At 45.1% G+C, this 23,772-nt stretch overlaps 1 long non-coding RNA gene across 2 annotated transcripts in view; it reads right to left on the bottom strand.

The window, feature by feature from the left end:
- LOC109249576 (uncharacterized) overlaps positions 1-23,772 on the bottom strand; it is a 191,563-nt gene that overhangs the window by 19,912 nt on the left and 147,879 nt on the right. For both annotated transcript variants that reach the window (XR_002072642.2, XR_002072643.2), the window contains exons 5-6: positions 4,099-4,276; positions 2,997-3,096 (exon numbers count right to left, since the gene is read on the bottom strand). This is a non-coding gene — a long non-coding RNA (uncharacterized LOC109249576). The remainder of the gene's footprint in view (positions 1-2,996; positions 3,097-4,098; positions 4,277-23,772) is intronic.

Raw genomic sequence — 23,772 nt, 5'->3', positions numbered from 1 at the left:
TAATACCATAATGTATTACAAGCTAAAGCACAATCAATATAAATAGTATACATTTGACTAGACTCTTAATCAGCACATGGATCACCTGTAGACGCTCAGGAGAAGAAAGACAACGCCAACAAAGAAATCGAATGCCTGACACAGGGCCAAAGGCTGCATCTGAGGATGAGACTTGATGGAAATAGCTTGTGAAAATTCACTCCCATTAGAGAATGGCTTTTTTTTAATGTCAGCTCAATAACTTCCAGGAAATAAATGAAGGCATGTAAAAAATCAAAGTGATATAATCATGTAAGTGGAGCTTTCTAAAAATTGATAATGGCATAGCATACCAGCTCCAAAGTATGACAACATTAACCACATCAGGAGAAAGTAATGAATTGTAATAAGTCTGGAAACAAGCTCAGAAGTAATTAATATCTCTGAATCAGTTTTGTGAATCTATTATCTTAATTTTGTGGTATTTTGAATAGAATGAGAAATACTGAGTAGCAAAAGCAAGATGTTAACTAAATGATAGTGATTTCTGAGACTTGGGCTGACTCACATACCACATCTTTCCTTTTTTATCGGAGACTGGAACGCTACATGTCGTCTTCGGAGAAAGTAATCATCTGTATAAGGAAGGAAAAGTTTTAAAGCAAGTTAGCAGTCAAATAGAACTTGAATGACAAATGCCAGATCTCCCCAAAGGCTGTACCTACAGACAACCCATGGTCTATGGAGGGAAGAGGTATCCAGTGCAAATTATTATAATGGCTTTATTTCACATTGACAGACTTGGCCATACTTTGGTGTATACTCCAAAACAAAAGCCGTATCATTGGTTTTGTTGTTTCTCATCCTGTTTATATACTTTTTAAAAAATGTTTATTTAGTTTTGAGAGAGACAGAGCACGAGCGAGAGAGGGGTAGAGAGAGAAGAAGACGCAGAATCTGAAAGAAGCTCCAGGCTCTGAGCTGTCAGCACAGGGTCCTACGCAGGGCTCGAACCCACCAGCCGTGTGATCGTGACCTGACCCAAAGTCAGACGCTGAACCAGCTGAGCCACCCAGGAGCCCCACATCACGTTTATTTCTAATAACCAACTGCTGTTCTTAAGCCAAGGATCCCAGCCATTCCCTGTGAAGAGGCTAGCATTACTCCCGTGAGCCCCAGAGGTGGCTCGGGTTTGCTAGAGACAATCAAGCCAAGCCCTGAGGGGACGAGGGAGGCAGGTCCCAAGTACACGCTTCTCCCAAATGCACAAGGGCACACTTACCAGCAGTGGGAGCAGTGGGGAACAGCCACCATCAGTGCCTCCCTGAAGTCAACCCCGAGTTCATAGGAACTTTGCCCAATTGCTGTCATTGAGGTGGTGTCCTACAAAAAAAAAAATAAATCACAAGCTGCAGAGAAGGAAAGGTCTGTAACCAGACAAGGATATTGGAAACTTATGCCTTGCATGGGCCCAAGTAATATGTTTCTGATTCTAGGACAGCCTCTAGCCAAAGAATGTCTTAAATCTGGGTGCAGTCCTATCTTCTACTTCCTCTTCCGGTGGCTGCCTGCCTCCCCAACCTAAACAGCCATCCTGATTTCCCCTTCCCTTAGGAGCGGATATATTCCTATTCTCTACAATGTTCTGGTTACGAAAAATGAGGGTGCAAAAAATGTTCTGTTTACGAAATGTTCTGTTTACGAAAAATGAGGGTATTTCATGAACGAGAGTTATGTTTGTATTCATGGGGTAGACTTACGCTTACAATCTCTCTGCAACTGGGATGTGAATTTCCGTCTTACTGTCCAAGTGAATTCATAATTTCAATCTGCCATGTTTCTTTTTCTGTCTTACCGGTCCATGTGGCAATGGTATATTTTATAATCTTTGGTGTTTAGAGACTGGATAAAATATAACACTTCATAAATGTGTACTGTTGGGTGAATTTCAGATTCTGGCTCTATAAAAAATGAGCGTCACCAGTACGCGAAGGTGATTTCTTAAAGTTTCTCCCACCTTTGATACCTACTATACCGTATAGCGGATTCTCAGCAAAGATTGTGTGGTAAAGGAAATGAATTGTTATTGATGAATGATCCTGCGAAGAAACGATGCTGTTGCTCAAAGTTAATAGGTATGAAACAGCTTAACCGACGAGAAGACCAGGCTCCAAAAACGGGAGAAGACCGAGAGGCCCAGAATAGAATTGCATATGCAATATTTGACATGTTTTCATATTTCTTACAATGCAAACGCTGTCTCGCCTTCCTCCGCTGGGAGGAAAGAGTAGCACATACCACCCCTCTCCATATCGGATATTTTTGAAGATCAGGAAGTGGTATTCACAATTTACAAATCAAGTTAGAACTTTTCTGTTGGGAAGAAAAGAGAATGAATTATTCCGTGCCAGAAAGAGTCCAGCAATTTCTACGACGGGAGTGGTTCCGGGGAAAGCGACCAAGCCATTTATCTGCCGAAGGTATAATTACTTTTGAGTTTACAAACTGTATCGAAATTTGAATGTGTTATGGACTGTGATAAAACGCCCCCTTTCCCCTTCGCCTTTTGAAAGTGAGTGCACTCAAAGACCCTCTAGATGCATTACAGGGACACATCAGGCGTTCTGTGAGCTGAGAATGTCCCACTTTGATCTCCCCACAAGCAGATTTGTGACACAGTGTCCCCACAGAGCAGAATGCACCGGCACAGGAGGGTCTTTTAACTAGAATGCACAGAGGGAAAAATTTATGAGGTTCTTATGAAGTGGTTTGTTTTAGCTCTGAATGGAGGACAGGAGGGAGAGAGGAAAAAGGGGCAGTTTTGTGACATAAAGATCCAGTTGGGGCCTGGTGTGATTTTTATCATCTTAGATCACATTTGAGGAGACTAACTTCAAAGCCTAAGACTGCCTCAGTACAGCACGTGAGACACGAAAGGCGAAAAGTAGCTGGTCTGTAAACAGCCCGTGAAGCCAATCGCCAGTTGATATTTCCTGAACTAAAATTCTTTCAGTTACAATGGGAACAGCTTCTCGGCATATAAAGAGCGTCAGTCCTCTTTGGTTCCAACGGGGCTTTGTCATGACTTGTAATGAGCTGCACATTGTAATGCAGGTTCTAAAAAAAAAAAAAATTGACTATTACTGTGTGTGCAAAAAATACAATGCCCATGCACCAGGACGTTAACAAAACAGCAACGTGCACAAACTAAGATCGCACGTCTATTCTCAGCTTATCTTTGCTTTTCGCTCCCTGGGATCGTTTCTGTGTCAATGGGAAAGGAAAGCCGCGTGGGCAAGCATAATTCATATGTCAGAACGGGAGCTACCACTTTTGTGTGAATCGGCACTCTGTAAACAAAACAAAAATCTGAGAAATGTTGAAGTCCAAACATTCTCGGACAGACAAACAGAACAAGCTTTCCGATGACAATGGTAATCAGGGGAGACGGTAGGTAACACAGACTTTTAAAATTGGAATTGGAATTTAGGGGAGGCGCGCTGGAATTAGGAGCTCTTTAAAGAGCTTTAAGTTGACTATACTCTTAAAAAGGGGTAAATTCAAACTTTATTCAAAGCCACTCTTTTTTTTTTAATTTTTTTTCAACGTTTTTTATTTATTTTTGAGACAGAGGGAGACAGAGCATGAACGGGGGAGGGGCAGAGAGAGAGGGAGACACAGAATTGGACGCAGGCTCCAGGCTCCGAGCCATCAGCCCAGAGCCTGACGCGGGGCTCGAACTCACAGACCGCGAGATCGTGACCTGGCTGAAGTCGGACGCTTAACCGACTGCGCCACCCAGGCGCCCCTCAAAGCCACTCTTAAAAATAACTTCCTTAATAGAATTACAGAAAGGAAGGTTAGGATCGGTAAAAGGGCATAAATCGCAATGATGATTATACTGATTCATCTTTTTTTTTTTTTTAACGCCAATAATTAGCAAAACCCTCAAAATCGAATCCATCATCCGTCTGTGGCAGGCAAGTGACAGATGTGCCGACTAATTGAGAACAGACAACCCAGGTGAGTAATCAAAACCACCACAGCTAACAAATACTGAATATTTGTAATTGTCTTCATTGGAAGTGCCATGCTTTGCACGGGATCCTTCGTAGTTACCTTCTTAGCCTTTTCGGCAGCCCTGTGAGGTAGGTAATTGGAACTTGGCAGATAAGCAGCCTGAGGTTGGGGTGTTTTGGACCTTGCTCATGTCAGACTGCCGGCCGTGCTCGATGTGACACTGCGGCTGTGCCCGGAGCCCTAGCGCCTGACTGCCTCTACGTCTCAGTTACTATCGCTATAAAAGGAAAAGGGAGAAACGACATCAAGATTGCTGTTACTTGGGCGTTTGTGGAAAGTGAGATGGGAGAAGCTGGAAGTGAATGGTGAGCCCCGGAACGGGAATCATTACCATCTTGCAAGACTGAGACTTGGTCCGAGCAGAGAACCTTAGAGCAGGAAGAGATTCTCAAGAGGATTATATCCTCTTCTGTGCAGTGCGTTCCTGGCCATGTAGTCTTTCCTTGAATACTTCCAGCGACAGGAAGCTTACCACCTATCGGGCGGCTCATTCGAATGTCGAATGACATGAACTTTTGGAAAGGGCATCCTTATATGGAGCCAAAATCAGAGTAATTACTGTTACAAAAGTCATACTAAGGGGCGCCTGGGTGGCTCACTCGGTTGAGCGTCCGACTTCGGCTCAGGTCACGATCTTGCGGTCTGTGATTTCAAGCCCCGCGTCAGGCTCTGGGCTGATGGCTCAGAGCCTGGAGCCTGCTTCCGATTCTGTGTCTCCCTCTCTCTCTGCTCCTCCCCCGTTCATGCTCTGTCTCTCTCTGTCTCAAAAATAAATAAATGTTAAAAAAAAAAAAAAAGTCATACTAAGCCCTCTATCCCTTGATCATTCAAAGGACCACTGTTTCCCTATAACCACGAGAGGTAGAGTACAACTCAAAGGGCATTATATTCGGTTTCCTAAGTGGTGTATCCAGATTTGGATCTGTTTCTATCAGTTGAGTCGAGGCTGGGAAACCCCAACGGCGAGCTCGATTATGGTGCACAACCCTAAATGACAGGTACCAATAAGCCGGGGGCGTCGCACATCACAAAATCATCGCACTTTTCTACCATCTTCATGGAAGCTGTGTCGGCAAAGATAGACCGGCCACGTGACTGAACCAGGATTCCGAACTGGGGAAGGCAGCAGGGTGTTGGCAGTGGGTCTGAGAACGAACAATTCCTGCCAAGTGGGTGAGGAGCCCAGGAGGCCGTGAAGACTGATCCGGTGTCGCGGGGAAGGGAGGATGCAGGGACAGGCCGAAGAGTGACCGTGGCTCTCCAGAACCCCAGGCTTCCTTCGGGGGCACGGCTTCTGAGGGACGCAGCCAGGCATGGCGCCCCGCTTCACATGCCCACCCTGCCCGTCCAGCCAAACAGACTTAACTTCAGGGAAAATATTTGTTCTCAAAGCAAACAGAATAGGACCACAAGTTAGTCTCTTTTATAGACACACGGTGCCGCCTCTTAGCCAAATGCCTCACTCCTGCGCAGTTCACTGCACTCTGTAAACCAAACGTCAAACGGGACAGGAGAGTGTAACTCCTTCGTTTCTAGAAGGAAATGTAAGACCTGCTGGTTTCACCTCATGCTTTACATCCATTTCGTCCGAGATGAACACTTAGCAGTGATCGAGTCTGCGTTGTATTCGAAGTAGAAAGTGCATCAAAAGAACTCGGGAGTGTGGTTCCTTAGGCACTCTTGGCAAATCCACACCCCCACGTTCCCCACCCCCCATCTCCAAGACGAGCTCCCCCCGACCTCCAGAACCGGCACAGCTCTGCGGTCTCGCTCTGAATTTCTTTTTTATTTTATTTATTTTATTTTTAAAAATTTAATGTTTGTTTCTTTTTGAGAGAGAGAGAGAGAGAGAGAGAGAGAAGGGGACAGAGGATCTGAAGCGGGCTCCAGGCTCTGAGCTGTCAGCACAGAGGCCGACGCGAGGCTTGAACCCATGGAATGTGAGATCACGACCTGAGCTGAGGTCGGACACTTAACCGACTGAGCCATCCAGGAGCCGCAGTTTTGTGAATTTTTAGAATTTTTTTATTTTAATTTTTTTCCAGTCTCTCTTGTGGAAGATGGTACATACTGCTTAAAAAAGTTAAAAATGGGGGCGCCTGGGTGGCTCAGTCGGTTAAGAGTCTGACTTCAGCTCAGGTCGTGACCTCGCGGTTTGTGGGTTCGAGCCCCCCGTCGGGCTCTGTGCTGACAGCTCGAAGGCTGGAGCCTGCTTCGGATTCTGGGTCTCCTCCTCTCTCGGCCCCTCCCCCACTTGTGCTCAGTCTCTCTCTGTCTGTCAAAAATAAATAAATGTAAAAAAACCAAAAGTTAAAAACGAGGGGCGCCTGGGTGATTCAGTCAGTTGAGCATCTGACTCTTGATCTCTGCTCAGATCACGATCTCAGTTTGTGAGATTGAGCCCCACGCTGGGCTCTGTGCTAACAGCGTGGAGCCTGCTTGGGATTCTCTCTCTCTCCCCCTCTCTCTCTCTCTGTCCCCCCCCCCCCACCTCTCTCTCTCTCTCTCTCTCAAACTAAATAAATAAACTTAAAAAATTAAAAATGATTCAAGAGTCACAAAATTGCATACTTGCAAAAGGAACACAAATAATTACTATTTCACAAGATTTCTCTAAGGTAGTGCATTTATACTTCTGAAATTTTAAAAGCCGAGAAGTAAATGGAAGCTTTTGAGAAACCCTGTGAACAGCTTCCAGTTTACAGTATGTCTGGAGGGAATAAAGCCACTGGACAACATCTTTGTGTCGAGGCTCCTTCACTCACTGCCCGACAGTGAGCAGGCATCAAAGAGGAAGAGGATCCCCGCCTTTAAGATGCCATTTCCGGTTTGTGAACACTCCTCCTCAATGGTGGAGGAGTTTGCAAAAGGGCATCTGCTTCTAGATTGAAACCTGGCTCTGCCCACGACCCACGACTGGAATTCAGAGAGCAACGTTTCACCCGCCATGGTTACCGGATATAATCGCCACGAAGACGGAGAGGCCGAGAAGAGATTTTCTTGACTGAACTTCCAAAGCCAGAGCTTTCAAAGAGCCTGCTTTGAGAAATTGAGGGGACGTGCCGACTTGGTTCATTCTTTCTCCTCTCTGAACTAGAAAAATACAGAAAAGTTGAGGGCGGAGCTCTGATTTTCATTCCCGTTCTTTGACCTCAATTCTTGACTGCCTCTCCCCTTCCCATTTCCCCTAAGGGCCACTGAATGTCACCACCCCAGAAAAATATGACTGGACTGTGATGAAACCAACATCAGGCTTCATCACTCAACCAATACAGGATAATCAAGCAGAAATCATTTCCTAGCCTAATCACGTTGAATTATTTCATGAACACGGAAAACAAAGAGAATGGATCTTTCATCATCTCGTCTTTTATTAATCTTGGATAAAACTCTGAGTTGGAACAGAAGTTTCCTGCCTCTCAGTAGACGCTTTGTGGAAGACACTGCTCAGGCAGCTTATGTTTAATTTCATTTCTCCCGCACAGACTGTAACCTGATTGAAGGCAGAGACTGTGTCTGTTCTGTGTTCTCTCGCTGGCACAGGCCTGGCTCATGGAACATAATCCAAACGGAATTATCAGCGTAGTAGCAACGCTCACACTAAAGCAAGCTGTGAAAGAATGCTCATGTTTTGCTTCCTTCCTGTCTATTCTGGGTGGGATAAAAAAGCAAGGGTACTGGGGCGCCTGGGGGGCTCAGTCGGTTAAGTGTCCGATTTCAGCTCAGGTCATGATCTCACAGTCCCTGAGTTCTAGCCCCACGTCGGGCCCTGTGCTGACAGCTCGGAGCCTGGAGCCTGCTTCGGATTCTGTGTCTCCCTCTCTCTCTCTGCCCCTCTCCTGCTCGTGCTCTGCCTCTCTCACTCTCAAAAATAAATAAATGTTAAAAAAAAAAAAGAGCATGGGTACTTTCATAATAAAAGGATGATGTACCCTACTCTAAATTTTGACGGGCCAAATTCCAGGAAAGGGTCGAGATGGCTCTGGCTTGAATTTTCAAAGGGAAAGATGCCAACCATAAGACAAAGTGTGTTGGGATAAGAAACAAGTCTTGAAAATGGTCCAGAGCCGTAAGAGACTCAGAAGAGGATGTAGATTGCAATGGAACGGAAACTTGGACCATTTCTTGTGAATGTTGCTTTACACGTGTGTGTGTGTGTGTGTGTGTGTGTGTGTGTGTGTGTCAGTGGCAGACAGGGCTCCCCATGTAGATTTCGTTCCAGGCCGGCTTTCTCACAAATGTCTACATTTGCTGACAAAGGAAAGTAACGTGTTCATTTCAACCAGGAAGGCCTATTGTCTCTGTGTGTCTCTGGCTTATTTGCTTGGGAGGCTTAACCAAGGAGCAACATGCAGGCCTGAGAACGGGCTTTGAAGTTGTGCAGATGGCTAGTTAAAACGTTTCAAACTGTGTTCTGCCTGTGTGTTAACTGCTGTGGAAGAAAATGCTTCAGAACAAGAGGTACATTTTTAGTATATGGAACCCTGAAAAGCTATTTTTATTTGTTCTGACCCTCGCAATACCCTGTGCCTCTAAATTCCTTCGGAAACACTAAGAGTTTTCGTTCCCGCGTTGCCTTCAAAGCACTCCAAGGGATGGGAGGCTTGTGCAAGTATCTTTTGAAAATGTGGAAAGGAAAGGTAAATTTTAATAAAAGAGTAGTTCCTACTCAGTCTTAAATATAACAGTTGACCCTCGAATGGCACAGGTTTGAACTGGGCGGGTCCACTTGTATGTGGATTTTTTATAGTACAGCACTGTAAATGTATTTTCTCTGCCTTATGAATTTTTAAGAACGTTTCCTTATCTCCAGCCTGCTTTATTATAAGACTACAGTATGTAAGACATGTAACATACAAAATATGTGTTCATTGACTGTGTTATTGGTAAGGCTTCTGGTCAACAGTAGGCTCTTAGTAGTTAAGTTTTTGAGGAGTCAAAAATTATAAGTGGATTTCCGACCGCGTGGGGGGGGGAGGGGAGGTCAGTGCCCCTAACCCCCAAATTGGTCAAAGGTCAAGTGTTTTTTTTTTTTAATGTTTATTTATTTTTTAGAAAGAGAAACAGAGAGCAAACTGGGTAGGGGCAGAGAGAGAGAGAGAGGGAGACACAGAATCCGAAGCAGGCTCCAGGCTCCGAGCTATCAACACAGGGCCCCACGAGGGGCTCGAACCCGTGAACCGTGAGATCATGACCTGAGCTGAAGTCGTTCGCTTAACCAACGGAGCCACCCACGCGCCTCTTGACACAGCTGTTTTCATTAATGGTTAAAAACTATACAGGGCGCCTGGGTGGCTCCGTCGGTTAAGCATCTGACTTTGACTCAGGTCATGATCTCATGGTTCGTGGGTTTGAGCCCCGCGTCCGGCTCTGGGCTGACAGCTTGGAGCCTGGAGCCTGCTTCGGATTCTGTGTCTCCCTCTCTCTCTCTCTCTGCCCCTCCCCCGCTCGCACTCTGTCTCTGTCTCTCTAAGAAATAAACAAACATTAAAAAACTTTAAAAAATTGTGAAAGAGATGCTTCCTTTTTCACCTCTTTATGTCTGACACACAGAAACCACCCCGAGAATTTGCTAGACGGTACCTGGAGACTCCCATCATACCATACGTGCAACTGAGACCTACTGTCTGGTATCTGCCCAACAACCATCCAGCTGGTTCTGCGGACCCAACCCACACTGCTGCCTCATACTGTATCCTCTTTCTTCGGCGCTGTAGTAAAATATACATCTGTTTTGGTGGCACTTTGCTAGATGCCTTACATGGATTACATCAACTGTCCTCGTTATCTCCCTACAAGATCATTCTACTCTCTCCATTTGGATGAGAAAGCCGAGGCCCAGAAAGGTTACCTCCAACATGACAAAGCCTGGACAAGAGCACAGTTCGGACTGATCTCAAAGCCACAGTGGCTAAGCCACCATGTCCCTAAATCTCCAAGTCAAATGAAAATCTGTATCTGGGAACGGAAGTGAAGGAAGGGGTTTCCCTAAAGACTGTGACAGGAAAAAATTGTGACGATCAGGCTGTTTCTTGACCGTCATAGGATCGGCTTCATGGGAGAAAATCGCGCCTAGACGTGGAAGCCCCAGTCCTGCTCCGTCAATCACTAACTGAGAGGAACACTTGCACAAACCTGCCCCTCTGGGTCTCGGCATCCTGCTCGCTGAGGCCAGAACTCGAATCCACTCCACCCTCCTCCATTTGGCTGCTGGGAGGATCCAGTGGGAAAGACAAATAGGAAAACAGTTCTGAACAAGTATTAGAGGACTGATTGTTTCAAATTCTAAGCACGGTGCAAAGTGTTTCAAAACTCTGTCTTTGCCATCATCAAATGGAGAATTAACTAAGTTGATGGATGGATCAGTACAAAACTGAAAAACGAACACTTCTCGGGGCACCTGGTGGCTCAGCTGGTTAAACGTTGGACTCTTATGGGAGCTCAGGTTGTCATCTCTCAGTGGTGAGATCAAGCCCTGAGACGGGCTCTACAGTGACCTTGTGGGGCCTGGTTGTGATTCTCTCTCTCACCCTCTGCCCCTCCCCTGCTCTCTCTTTCTCTCTCAAAATAAATAAATAAAATGGAAAAAAAAATGAACACCTCCACTATGTTGCTCAGGGAGGAGATCATTAAGATTTGCACCTGCCATTTGAGAATCTCCTGCTGTTTATATCATTCCAAGAAATAGTGAGAGTGAGAATGTAGTGGGTTGAATGGTGGCACCCCCAAAATCACGTCCACCCAGTACCTCAGAACGTGACCTCATTTGGAGGGAGGATCTTTGCAGATTAGTTAAAGATCTTGAGATGAAATCATCATCGTGGACTTTGGGTGGGCCGTCGAACCCATGACTGGTGTCTTTCTAAGAAGAGGAGAGGACTCAAGGACACTAGGAGACTAAAACAGAGGGCGATGCGCCTTCCTGAGTGCTGCTCTTATGTCACCATGGAGACGGCCGCTCCTGTATTCCCACCTTGAGATGCTCCCCCATACAGGGGAGCTTCAGGGAATGGATGGCATCTGTCAGCCTGCATCCGTTGTTTAGAGCTAACCCGCGCTCACCGATCAGTGCTTGGCTGCTTGATAGGATAAATATCTTAAATATTACCCCTGCTCGCAGATATTACAGGGAAGCAATATTCAGTCGCAACCATATGACTCTGCTAAGTGCTTATCTATCATTACGTTTGATATAATTTTGTGTTTGGAGCTTTCCATGCAAATAGACTAATGCCGGAAGGACGCAGCGTCGCAGCTGGGTCAAGAATAAAAATGTTAGCAATAAAAATTACACAAGACTTGGACATGGCTTACGGTCTCTGCAGAAACAGTCCCAGCGGATAATAATTACCTCTACGTTTCACCTTTGCCGCAAAAAGAATGCGAGAGACAGGAAGTGGGAAAGAGCTGTTTTAGTTTAGAAAAGGAGAGAGGATGTAAATTGAAAGAAAAAAAAAGAGCAATCCTTTTACGTATTAAAGGGATTGAGATCAGGGCTGGGGTTCAAGAAGTTTACTGAGGACTCCATGGGTGGGAGGTCCTTAGTATTTGATGGAAGAACAAACAAGAAATAATTTTCTCTATAACTATTATTAAAATTATTATAGGCTATACTGCAATGTGTAATCGTCGAGACTGAAAATATTTGGTAAATGGTAAAACACTGACTGCTATATTGGGGACCAGGAATGGAAATCTCCTAGGTAAGGTCAGCTCCAAGCATGTTCTTGCCCTTCTTCCCTCTGGTTCGAATTCCTCCCAAGTCACCATTATTAACCACATCTAACCAGAGATATAAAAAAGGCTAAAGAACCATGAGGGGCTGTTGAGAAGAACAATAAAGCGTAGCTGTAATAAAATCCTAATGTTTAACACTCTTCACCTCGCTGATCTTGCAAATAGAACTTAAGGCCCCACCTCACATATGTCATACCCGGCAAGAACGCAGGCAAAAGAAATGGAAACAGGTGTTGCCCATAAAGGCTTGGACCCTTAGGGCACCACCTGTGTCCACATAAATCCAACGCAAACTGTATCCAGCTAAGTCGTGAGCGAGGTTATAGGATTCATCACGACTGCTGCCAAGGCAAGAAACCGAGGACGGGTAATTTGGCCCCTTTAAGCGTTTGAGACACATCGCCAACTACGTAGAAGGGGACAAAATTCTCTTCCCTCCCGAAATTCTTCAGGGAAAAAAAAAAAGTGGGAGTCTTGGCCAAAACAAAATGAAACCTCGGAAGGTACGCCGAAAATGTCCAACAGTTCGGGGGGGTCAAGCAACTCTACTTCAGTTCGTGGCTCATTTGCCAGAATATGCCAAATCACACGCGCCAGGAAGTGAAGACGGTACCAGCTCCAGAAACAGTACAAAGTTGCCGGCTGTATGTCACCCGACCCTTTGATCATCAGGCGTCGTGGTAGTATCTCCCTTCTCCCGGCAGCAGTTCTACAGGAGGAGTGACAGATCGAGTGTAGCTTGCATTTCTACGTTCAGTAAGGGGACCCCATATGGAGCCTCCTCTTTTCTGATCCCAGCTTGGAGCCCGACGCCGCAAAGCACACGGAATGTCTAAGAGCGGGGGAGACGTTTAGGGAAGACGCGCTAATGTAGCCACAGGGTGAACTGTGTCTAATCTTCTCCAACGACCTTCTCAGCATCGGCTGGAATCATTTCCACTCCCAAAGCAGACACCCACTGTTAAAATGCAAAATTCCACCCTCTGGAAAATCACATGTATGTGCCTGACTTCCTTGGAGATTTTGCCTTCACTGGGCCAAGGTGACACCTGTTGTATTCCAAGCTGCCCGCTGAGTGCCTGCTTGGACGCTGCAAATCTGAGAGCCTAAAAGGGGGTTCCTTTCACATCCAGAGAATGCACAGCAAATCTAGACATGCCCAAGGAGGCATCTGGAAAAACACGCAAAGAGCCCGAGCCTCGTCGAGAACACTCAGTCTCGAGCTGTTGGACTTTGACTACTACGGGTTACAGCTCTGATTTCCCAGGGGTGGTGCTTCTGATGAAATATGTCAGTTCTTTGATATTTTTGCATGATGGGTTTTATTGACATAATGCTGGACCCAACACCTGGGCCTCATCAACGCCATCGTTAGCGATGATTTGTGAACGCTTTCTGGTCTTGGGGCATATAGAGATGCCCTCCAGTCAGACTCTCCCTGTTCACTTCACATGCCCAGCGTGAGATCCTCAGCGTGTGGGAAATGCCTGTGACTCTCGGCCAAGGGCCGGGTGGCAAAATAAGACCTACTGTTGTAAAATAAGAAAAGAACGTCCAAACTCTAGATGCCTTTCGAAAGCTGTTATAATGGCTCAAATCCGTTTGTGCATAAAACATTTATACATCTGTATAAATTCATGCCTTTTTAATTAAATTCTTTACTCATTATATTTAACTCAGCTCTCTCTCTCTCTCTCAAAATAAATAAATAAACTTTAAATGGAAAAAAAGGTAGGGGGTGGGGGGAGCCGCCTGAGTGGCTCAGTCGGTTAAACGTCCGGCTCTTGGTTTCTGCTCAGGTCATGGTCTCATGGTTTGTGAGTTCAAGTCCCATGTCGGGCTCGGCAATGACAGCACGGAGACTGCTTGGGATTCTCTGTCTCCCCCTCTCTCTCTGCCCCTCCCATGCTCTCTCTCTCTTTCTCTCTCCAAATAAATAAATAAACTTCATGAAAAATGTGTTTAACTCAAGAATATCTTATTCGTTTAGACACAGGAGAAGACAAATGTTTTGGTTTACAAGATTTTCTTAAAATATGAATAGTCAGTTTTGTTCCTGCAGAATCAGTAGTTAAAATATCTATTGTTGTTTGCCCGGGTATATTTCAGGTGTCTCCTTCCCGTAACCGGGATGTCATCTCATAAAACAGCCAGGTCAGTGGCTTTTGAAGGTGTTGTTGTCAAGACCAGATCTTTAGCAGCACTTTTAAAGCTAAAGGGCACTCGGATGGTGATTTCCATAGCGCACACAAATTACTCCGTAAGATGTGTACAGGTTAAAGAACCGAAAGGAACACAGGCTTGCTAACACCATCGCTGAATATTGCCGAAATTAAATGTGCAAGAAATTCAGGGCACTTAATAGAATCAAGAGGTGGTGTGGTTTGTCGACCCCACCCCCGAAGGCTCCATGGCTGAAGTTCCTGCTTTGCAAATCTGCTTTCTCGGCCAGGATGCTGCTGATAATTGGCTCCTGGGCAGGCATGCCCACTGAGACTTACGAGATGGCTGTTGTTGATATTTTGATGCCGAAAAGGGTCTGTCAGATTTCTCTTTCCTGCAACCGCTCACTTTCTCTTTGCCTCTTGTCACTCCCCGCCCCCCGCCCTTCTCCTGCTCACTTTACCCACATTAAAGCTGTAAGTAAATAAATGACAGGCTGTGGCCTATCATCAGGTGACAGATCGTCCAGCACGGGCTCTGAAGAACGGAGACGTCGTCATCTGTCTGGTCCCCCTCACATTCCCTGTCAGCCTCGCCGCATCCGGGTGGCATGTCACAGTCGACAGAGCAAGATGAATACAGCAGTGTGAGTGAACATCGGCTTGGGAGCGAGTCAATCAAACATGTGACTCTTAACTGTGCAGCAGCCCTTCTGCTCCCGGGAAAGAAAAGCACTCCGAGAGAAAGAAATGCCTTTTAGCGGCCTGCTTCTGCTGCTGGTGGTTGTTACTTAATTGAATTTAAAAGGTTTCTTCTTCCTCTTCTTCTTCTTCCTCAAGTTGAGGGGACGCGTCATATTTCCGCCTATTGAGAGTGGGGGGCACGACACAAATCTCCGTGTAAGGAGACCAACTGTTATGGAATTTACCCAACCATCCGAGGAAGAGGCACACCAGTGCCATGGTCCTAAAGCGCTCTCGCAGAGCTTTATACCCTCACCCAAGAGAAAAGTTTAGGCAGCTAGTAAGAAGTGACAAGAGAGGACATGATGAAATGTCTCATCGGCTACGCTGAAGGGCCATTTGGAGGAATTTTTTTGAGGGCTGTTCCAAAACAAACAATGAACCATGTATTAAAATAAACGAAGTCATAAAAATGTCAGGAGGAGTGCCAGAATCATAACGACTTCCCAGTGTGAGAGGACATTTAAAGAAAGATAATGAACCTTCTCCCCAAATGAGAACAGCCAGCTCTGACTGTCCCCCTGGGTCTGTCTCCCATCTCCTTCCTGCTACGGTTTGAGAAGTTTTTGGGTGCCTCTTTCACGGCACATGAAGAGAGAAAATGTGAAGGACAGTTCCTTTGTTCCGTTGAAATAAATCACCGTCGGCCGCCATGTAGGTTGGGGTGGAGGTGCAAAGACTAATACGACGACAGCCACCTTCTGCTCGCTTCCTGGACACTGGGCACCTCACCCCCATGTCGACAGCAGCCATTGATGGAACTTCCACCCTTTGAGGCCATGTAGTCAAGCATTGATGGTTTCTGAAAACTGGGTAGTTTTGTTGTCTGCCCAAAGCACTTATGAGACTATTCAACAATATAAAGCACCAAAGCGAGAGTATCAAAAACTCTGGAATTATCCCAAATCCTTAGCGATTCTGAGGAAAGGATCCACAGTGTTAGACGAAAAGCCACTGAACACTGAATGATGTTATGCCTCCATTCCTTGATCTACCATTGGAGTCTGCAAATTCTGGCCCTATCTGAACTTTTCAGCCAGATTTCTTTACCTTTTAGTACTCCCCTGCTTTGGTCTGGATGCTTGTGTGCCCCCTGACCACTGCCCCAAAATATATGTGTTGAAACCCCAACCCTCAAAGTGATGGTATTTGGAGGTGGGGTCTTTGAGAGGTGATCAAGTCATGAGGGTGGAACCCTCATGAATGGATTAGTGCCCTAGAAAAGAGACCCCAGAGAGCTCCTTCACCCCTGCCACCAGGTAACGACATCAGGAGTTGGCAGCTATGAACCAGGGAAGGGCCTCTCACCAGATACTGAATCTGTTGGTGGATGCCTTGATCTTGGACCTCCCAGGCACCAGAGCTGTGAGAAATAACTTTCTGTTTGTCAGTCACCCAGTCTGTGGTATTCTTGGTCTAGCAGTCTGAATGGACTGACATCCCCCTTCACCCTATTCTTCAGGCAAAACATAATCCCCATTACCCTCTATCCCTGTGGCCCACACTTTCCTATACCTTGGCTATTGTTTACATTAATTCCCTCCTGGGGTGCATCTCAGCCTTCTACCAACTTGTTACAAAAATGCATATGCATTGACCTAAAAATTCCGTTTCTAGACATTCATCATTAAGGAAATGAATTCACTTTAAGGAAACCACTTTTCAGCATGTTTATGACAGAAAATTAAAAAAAGACAACAACCTCAAATTCCCAACATTATAGGATTAGCTGAATAAATCATAATACATCTATATACAAGATAGCATTCAGGCAACAAAAAACGATGCTATAGATCAATACTGATTCCCATGAGTGATAGCCGTGGTACGTTTTCTCGGAAAAAAAAAAATAAGTCACAAGCTGCCATGTATAAAATGGTTCCATTTTTATAAAAATGTCGATTCCCAATTATGCCTATATCCGTTTATAATTCTACTTATGTTTGTATCCACATTCCTATTTATATTGAGACAGACACTAGAAACGCCCACCTACGCATACATGTTGATTCTCTGTGGACCCGGGAACAATTTTGTGTGTATCTGTGTACAAATGTGTATATTATGTAGTCTTTCACAAGTACAGATGGATTGCCTTAGCATTAAAAATAATTTCAGTGTGAACCATGTTTCAAACTTCAGCTCAAATGCTCTTTTTTTCCACCCAAAGCTTTTCCAGAAACTTCATCAGTAAATTCTTCTTTTTCTAATTCTATCTATATCTATTTTACGTCATTGAAATTTCAGCTTACCTTAAAGACATCTGTGTATTATCAGACTACAAACTACATTGGGTGTAGCACTCCTTTCTAATTTATCCTTGCGTATAAACTTGTAGCAAATGTTTAACAAGTGTCTGTTGTATAAATCAATACGGTTTGCTGAGTCAGTAATTCAAAATTTGGCCCCACATCAGAATCACTTGTAACGTGTCTTTTAAAGGTACAGAGCCCTCGGTCCATCCACACTGTTCTCAGCCCAGCCAGCCTTGCTTTTTAGGTCAGAAGGGAGGAATAACAGTCCTGAGGCTACTTCTAGATGGCTTCCTTAGTATAATAAGCATGTCTTCTTCTTGCAAGCATGCTTACAATACCTGTCCACAGACTAGGACTTTGGCTGTTAATGCCCTGAATTAATTACTGCTCCCGCAAAAAACACATGAGCAATCATTAAGTGATCAGACTTGATAATCAAGTTGCCTGGAACATTGTAAATGTTTAATAGATGCTTGCTGAAGAAAGGTTATATTCTCCTATGTTCCTAACCTCCGAACGTGTACATCACCTACCTCTTGACTTATGTAGGGATTTCGCTGTCTAATTGCCTTGACTTGGCCCCTTTCTGTCTCCTCAATACTCATCTAATTGTCTTCTTGAGAGCTGATTCACCTCGAAGGCTGATCATAATATTTCTGTTAAGTACAGACCTCTCAGCCAGCCCGGCACAGGAAAATCAGACAAATGTGTACCAGGGGGATGTTTCAAGTACAGGATCAGAGGTTCTTGGGTGGGGAAGGGGATCCTTGGGGTCAATCCATGATCTCAGAGGTGAGTTTGGGGCAGAGAGGAGCAGGTAATGAAAATCATCATCTGGCAGTAGGAAAACGGGGAGGAGAAGGGAATCCGAGCAAGGACATTCCAATATTGCAAGGATAGTCAGGGAGAAAGCTGTGCAGTAGGCATGAGGGAATCCTACCAGGGAGATGAAAGTGGAGACGCTGTTCAAAGAGTTGTGCCAGACACCCCCTGCTCCCCGCACAGGCACAGCTGGGTGTGTATCACTGTCACCTGTTGTCCCTGCTGCTTAGCAGCTTTGTCCTCTACCTGCCATTTCTGCTGACCTCACTTGCCTAGTCCTAACTCCCAGGGACGGACTGTGGTGTGTCTGCCCAGAGAGATGCATATCTTGGGGAGGGGGGAGAGCATATGGAACACAACAGGAATTATCACTGAGGCTACTGCATGGCTATAGACCACACTTGACCTGCGTAATCGTTGTGTTTAGACAATGTAGCACACAGAATATCATCGATCGCAACATTGTCAGATTGCAAATCCTTCTCCACAGAGGTCAAAGCCCCTTTTCTGGACATTCATGAATTACAGGTTTGAAAAGCCCATGAGCCCATATTGAGCAACACTGTCTCAATTTTTCTATTTGAAACCAGTATCTATGGTAAAGCTAGGTTCCAGTCCTTATTCAGTGGAAACAAAGAGGATACTCTGGTAATTAAACTGTGTGTGAATGTGTGCTAATATCTCGAGCACACTTTTTTTTTTTAATTTTCCTGAACCCCCCCTCCCTTTTTCTTTGAAACGAAACAACTGTCACAGACTTTGGAAGTCACTTGGGAATAACTTTGAAGATGTTTGTTCATAGAAAAAAACTGAGTCTTATCATATGATATAAATATTTAAAAGTAAAGTCTGGTAACTTTTATGGAAGTGAAATGATTTGATACTTTGAGCTCCTCTGTCTCCACGAGCGGATTATCTGGGAGATAGCAAGTATAGGTCACCCTTCTTGATACTTTTTCTTAATTTTTTTAATGTTTATTTATTTTTGAGAGAGAGAGAGTGTGTGAGCAGGGGCAGGGGAGGGTCAGAGAGAGAGAAGGAGACATAGAATCTGAAGCAGGCTCCAAGCTCCGAGCTGTCAGCACAGAGCCTGACGTGGGGCTTGAACTCACAAACTGTGAGATCATGACCTGAGCTGAAGTCGGATGCTTAACCAACTGGGCCACCCAGGTGCCCTGATACTTTTTCTTTAGCGAGTTTATTTGTAATTGATAGGATGTGAGTCTTTCCCTGAAAAATCCATATATTTACCTTAAATCACCCTTTGATGCCTTCTTATTCTAGAAGTCTCTTTCTTTCTTATCAAGCATCTGACCTGCGGTCTCCCCCACCCCCCATCTCAAGTCTCAGTTTTATCTCTAACTTCCCCGCAGGGACTTACCTGTGATCATGATTTTCATAGTAAACACGTTGTTGGCCCCTTATTTTCTTTTCGTGGACTGTAATTCTCTAACGGCCGCCTTGAGTTTTCTCAGATCTGCCTACCCTCCTCCCCTTTTCCCTCACCAAGATAGAAAATATGAAGCATCCATAGAAACCACATCCGCAATGATCATAAATTTATAATTCTCTTCGGGAGAGCAAGCTTTCAGCTTCTACTGCTTGTGCAGTTTGGGCCAAGTGCAGAGTAAACTAGGTGTGGACACCTGAGGCAGTGTGTGTGTGTGTGTGTGTGTGTGAGAGAGAGAGAGAGAGACAGAGACAGAGACATACATATGAAATACAGAGAGAGAGAGAGAGAGAGAGAGAGAGAGAATGGACATAATGGGGAGAAGGAATGGAGCAGGCATATGTACCTGACATCCAGAGGGTCTGACGAAAATTCGGGTCACGCTGAGAAATAGGCCAGGTAACAGCCCTATGGCCTGAAGTGTGGAGCCCAAAAGAAGAAAGAGAAAGGGACTCAAGGTCCGTGAAGTGATGTCTGTGGGGTTATAGAGGCCCACTCTCATCTTTAACAAATGTTTTTTCCCTGGCGACTCTCACCTGGTGCACGCGTGCGTGCGTGCACACACACACACACACACACACACACACAGAGCTCCCTGCTTTACACAGGTCAATTACACAGATATACAACCACTCTTACTATTAAACCCTATAAAGTAATATTATATAATATAATTGACACTAAAATAACATTTCACTTAAAACAGATTTTATAGGGGGCCCCCCGGGTGGCTCAGCCGGTTAAGCGTCTGACCTCGGCTCAGGTCACGATCTCGAGGTTTTTGAATTCGAGCTCCGCGTCGGGCTCTGTGCTGATGGCTCAGAGCCTGGAGCCCTGCTCCGGATTCGGGGTCGCCCTCTCTCTGCCCCTCCCCTGCTCATGCTCTGTCTCTGTCTCTCAAAAATAAATAAACGTTAAAAATAAATAAATAGATAAATAAAACAAATTTTATACAAATGATTCCAATGTCATAAATTCAGGCACAGCTTTTGAGATCTTTGGAGCACCTTCACTCTCAAACCATGCTTTTTTCTTTCTTTATATTTGTTTATTAAAATTTTTTTAATGTTTATTTATTTTTGAGAGAGAGAGACAGAGTGTGAGCCAAGAAGGGGCAGAGAGAGAGGGAGACACAGAATCGGAAGCAGGCTCCGGCCCCCGAGCTGTCAGCACAGAGCCCGTCGCTGGGCTCAAACCCACGGACTGTGAGATCATGGCCTGAGCCGAAGTCGGACGCCCAACCGACTGAGTCACCCGGGTGCCCCTGTGCTGTTTTCTAATGTTATACAAAACCACGAAAAATGAACTCCAGTGGGAGTTGCACGTAGTCTTACAAAGACCCGAAAATGTCTGTTCCGGATAAATACTTTGGCTCTAATTTGTCATACTGTTCCTCTACTTCCATCCGAGTGTAAAGATAGGAAAGGTTACTCTGAGAATTAAAATGCGTAAGAGAAAAAGGAACATTTTAAGGAATTTTCCTGAGGAGTGGCTTATGCGTCTCTTCTGATAAACTGCATAATGAATTTTCCACATTGTCAGAGTTATTTAGGCTAAAATTAATTAACCGAAATTTTCAAATTGAATCCTAAGAAGTGTGGATGCTGCTTTTCTGTGTTGGCATGCAAACTTTTGAGTCTGCATCTGTCTCCATTCAAAAATTCCATCAATGGGCATTTGAAGTTGGCTCGCTCCATCAGCAGTTCTGAAGGTGGGAGAGCAAAAAAGATAAAAGGGCTCGTTAAGTGATTAGAGTCACTGGAACTGAGAATTTTCCAGAGTGAAAGATTTTGTGAAGAAAATGAGACTTCAGGGATGTTTAGATACATCATTTCTAACTTTGGGGGGGGGGGAAGGACACCCCTACCCACATGAAGCCCCCCAGCCCCCACTCCCGAGGCTCCTGGCAGTAGTCATGGAGATGACTTTGGGACCAATCTCTGCATCTGAGATGACCTGACAGAACTTGCCAGAATAAAGAAGTAAGACTAAGACTTCCCCAGCTTCTGTCTGGGTGGGGAACTTGCATCACATTACCAGCGAGCAACTCATACAGAGCCTCCAAGGAGAAGTGCTTTTGAACTTGACAAAAGGTATTTTCATACCAGTGAGTCTGCCCACCCCCGCAACCTATCCATGCTTTCAAACTCTTGTCCTCACAGGTAGGAAGGAGCTCTACTCCACTAGAGCAGCACAGGACAGGGACGTCACATGTTGGGGGAGAGACGTACCTGTGGCTCCTGGAACAGGAGGAGGACTGGGTACAAAACCAAATATGTCAGTCTTCACCAAACCATCAGTAAACTTATGCACGAATCTCCATGCCTCTGAGCTTTTCTTTCCTTATGGCGGACTGTTACTTTAAGGATATGTCTTAATGTGTTTCTAGAAATCCCCCCCAGGGGTCCGCGAGTCGTGCATCTGACTTCCAGGCACAGCTCTGGTAGGTCAAGTCAGGGCTCTGCTGTCTGACGTGCTAACAGCACCTTCGAGGAGGTGACGAGTGGCCAGACAGTTATCACCACTGTAGCTGATGAACTTGACCCCAAGGCTGTGGTGAATCAGACATCACTGCAACTTAGTGCTAGGGACCCGGATGAGAGGGATCTGTCTCATTGCTTTTGTAAAATGAGGAGTGCAGTTTTTTCTGTTCTAATTTGTAGGGGGCCCAGGAAAAGCTGCTCCAGACGCAAAGCATTACAGAAAGCTCAGTTACACAGTGATTTTGTCCCTGGGGTGCAAAATGTTCCCACAATGGCTGAGCCAGAAAAATTTTATTTGTCAATCACCAGACTGTACCTAAGACCACCACTGTCCCCCAATGGGGGTATATACTGAATAAACTCAGTAGGCCGGCGCTCAGAAATAGTGCTCAATCTTTATGCCGATAAGTCGGCAAAAACCGACTTCGCTTAATATGGGAAATTTTTATTTGCTTGAATATTTACATTGAAAACATATTTATTTTCTAGTTTAATATTGATGGGAAATACAGCCAACCAGGGTGCCTTCTTTTTTTCTTACTCAATGAATTAGAACTCAGAACTCGTGGCTCACAACTTGCCTATGTATCTTCTTTCGCCATCTTTCAAAAACTCGTGGTTCTGTAAAATGGTGCCATGAAAGGGAAATGCATACCCTGGAGAAACCATGCTTCTTTATAAGATTGGCCATGAGAAGAGATGTCTGAGAGAGCTTGTAATACAGTCTACCCAAAATCACCTACATGAAAATTCGACCCTGAAGTATTTACTCCACTTTGGTTTTTGATACTTTGAGTGTCATCTATGGATGAGGAAAGCAAGATATAAACGTTGAGAGCCATAAGGAAAGATATAAAGGTTGAGAGCTATAAGAAAAAAAAAAAAAAAAAAAAAGCTAGAATATCATTTTGGTCAGGGTATTCTTTAAAAGCTGTCAATAATATTCTAAAACCTTCCCCTATTTCTTTCTAAGATAAATCTTTTCAAGACAGTCTTTTTTATTGTAGGGGTGACAATACAGCGTGGAGATATCACGTTCCTATAGAATGTCTCTGTTGTCTCTGCTAAATACCTGTGAGTCTGCGATGAGTCAACTGGGATAAGTTGGAACTTAATTGCCTAAAAGTCCTTCCTGTGTGGGTCTGAGTTAAAGCCCAGGGAGGAAAGCACAGGAGATCTGGAAGCAGGAGAGAAGCGCTACACTACACCCTAAACGAAGGTCGTCCCGATCGGAAGTGGGGACCGAAGAGGCAGAGACGCCGGCCGGTTCCGGCTCACCCTCAGTCTCCCCCAGGCTGCTTCCAGCGACTCTGGACGAGCGGACCCTGTTGACCAACAGTAGCCCGAGGCCCACCACCGAATGTGTGCTCGCAAACCCACAGAGGCCCAGCTCCCCAGAGCCTCTAAGACCTTCCCCTTCACCGTCCACCATGCTTGGCATCTGACTCACTGCGTCTCGGACCCCCGCCTGGACCCCCACCACCAACACCCCCCCAGCTCCCACAGCCCCACCCGGTGGAAGCCCCGATTCCTGTAATCCCATAATGCACACTGGTCCTGGTGCCCTGACTGATACAAGTGGATGCATAGACATCCCAAGTGACAAAGGAAACATGAAAAATGATTATCTAGTATTTTTTTGTAAATGATTTCCTCATGGGGACATTAAACTACAGTACAAACTACCGTTATGTTTTTAAAATCCTAGGCTATTGCTCTGTAAATCTTTCCCTTCATTACGAGACAAGGTTTGGGAATGAACCATACACGTATGGATGGACTGTCCAAAATGCACGTGAGTTATCAAGTTTCTCATGGTCCGTTCCCTCTGAGGCGGGAGAAAAGGTTTCCACGGTCAGGGAAATAAGCGTATTTGGTGTAGCTTTCTCTCAGTCAGCCAGTTTCTCCCCAGATTTAATAAACAGCTTTCAAAAGGGGTATAAAAGTGTCTGCTCAAAAGCCTGCAGTCTGTTATTTGCGGAAGTGCCTGTGGATTCACAGACCTGTTTCCAGAGAAGTGGATTATCATCTTGTGATAACTCATTGCTCAACACTGAGCA

The sequence above is a fragment of the Panthera pardus genome, unplaced genomic scaffold, assembly GCF_024362965.1.
Source record: "Panthera pardus isolate Hobbes unplaced genomic scaffold, ASM2436296v1 HiC_scaffold_17, whole genome shotgun sequence".
In the NCBI taxonomy this organism is placed as follows: Eukaryota; Metazoa; Chordata; class Mammalia; order Carnivora; family Felidae; genus Panthera; species Panthera pardus.
Note: the sequence above shows the minus strand (reverse complement) of the source record. Positions and strands in the feature narration are given on the sequence as shown.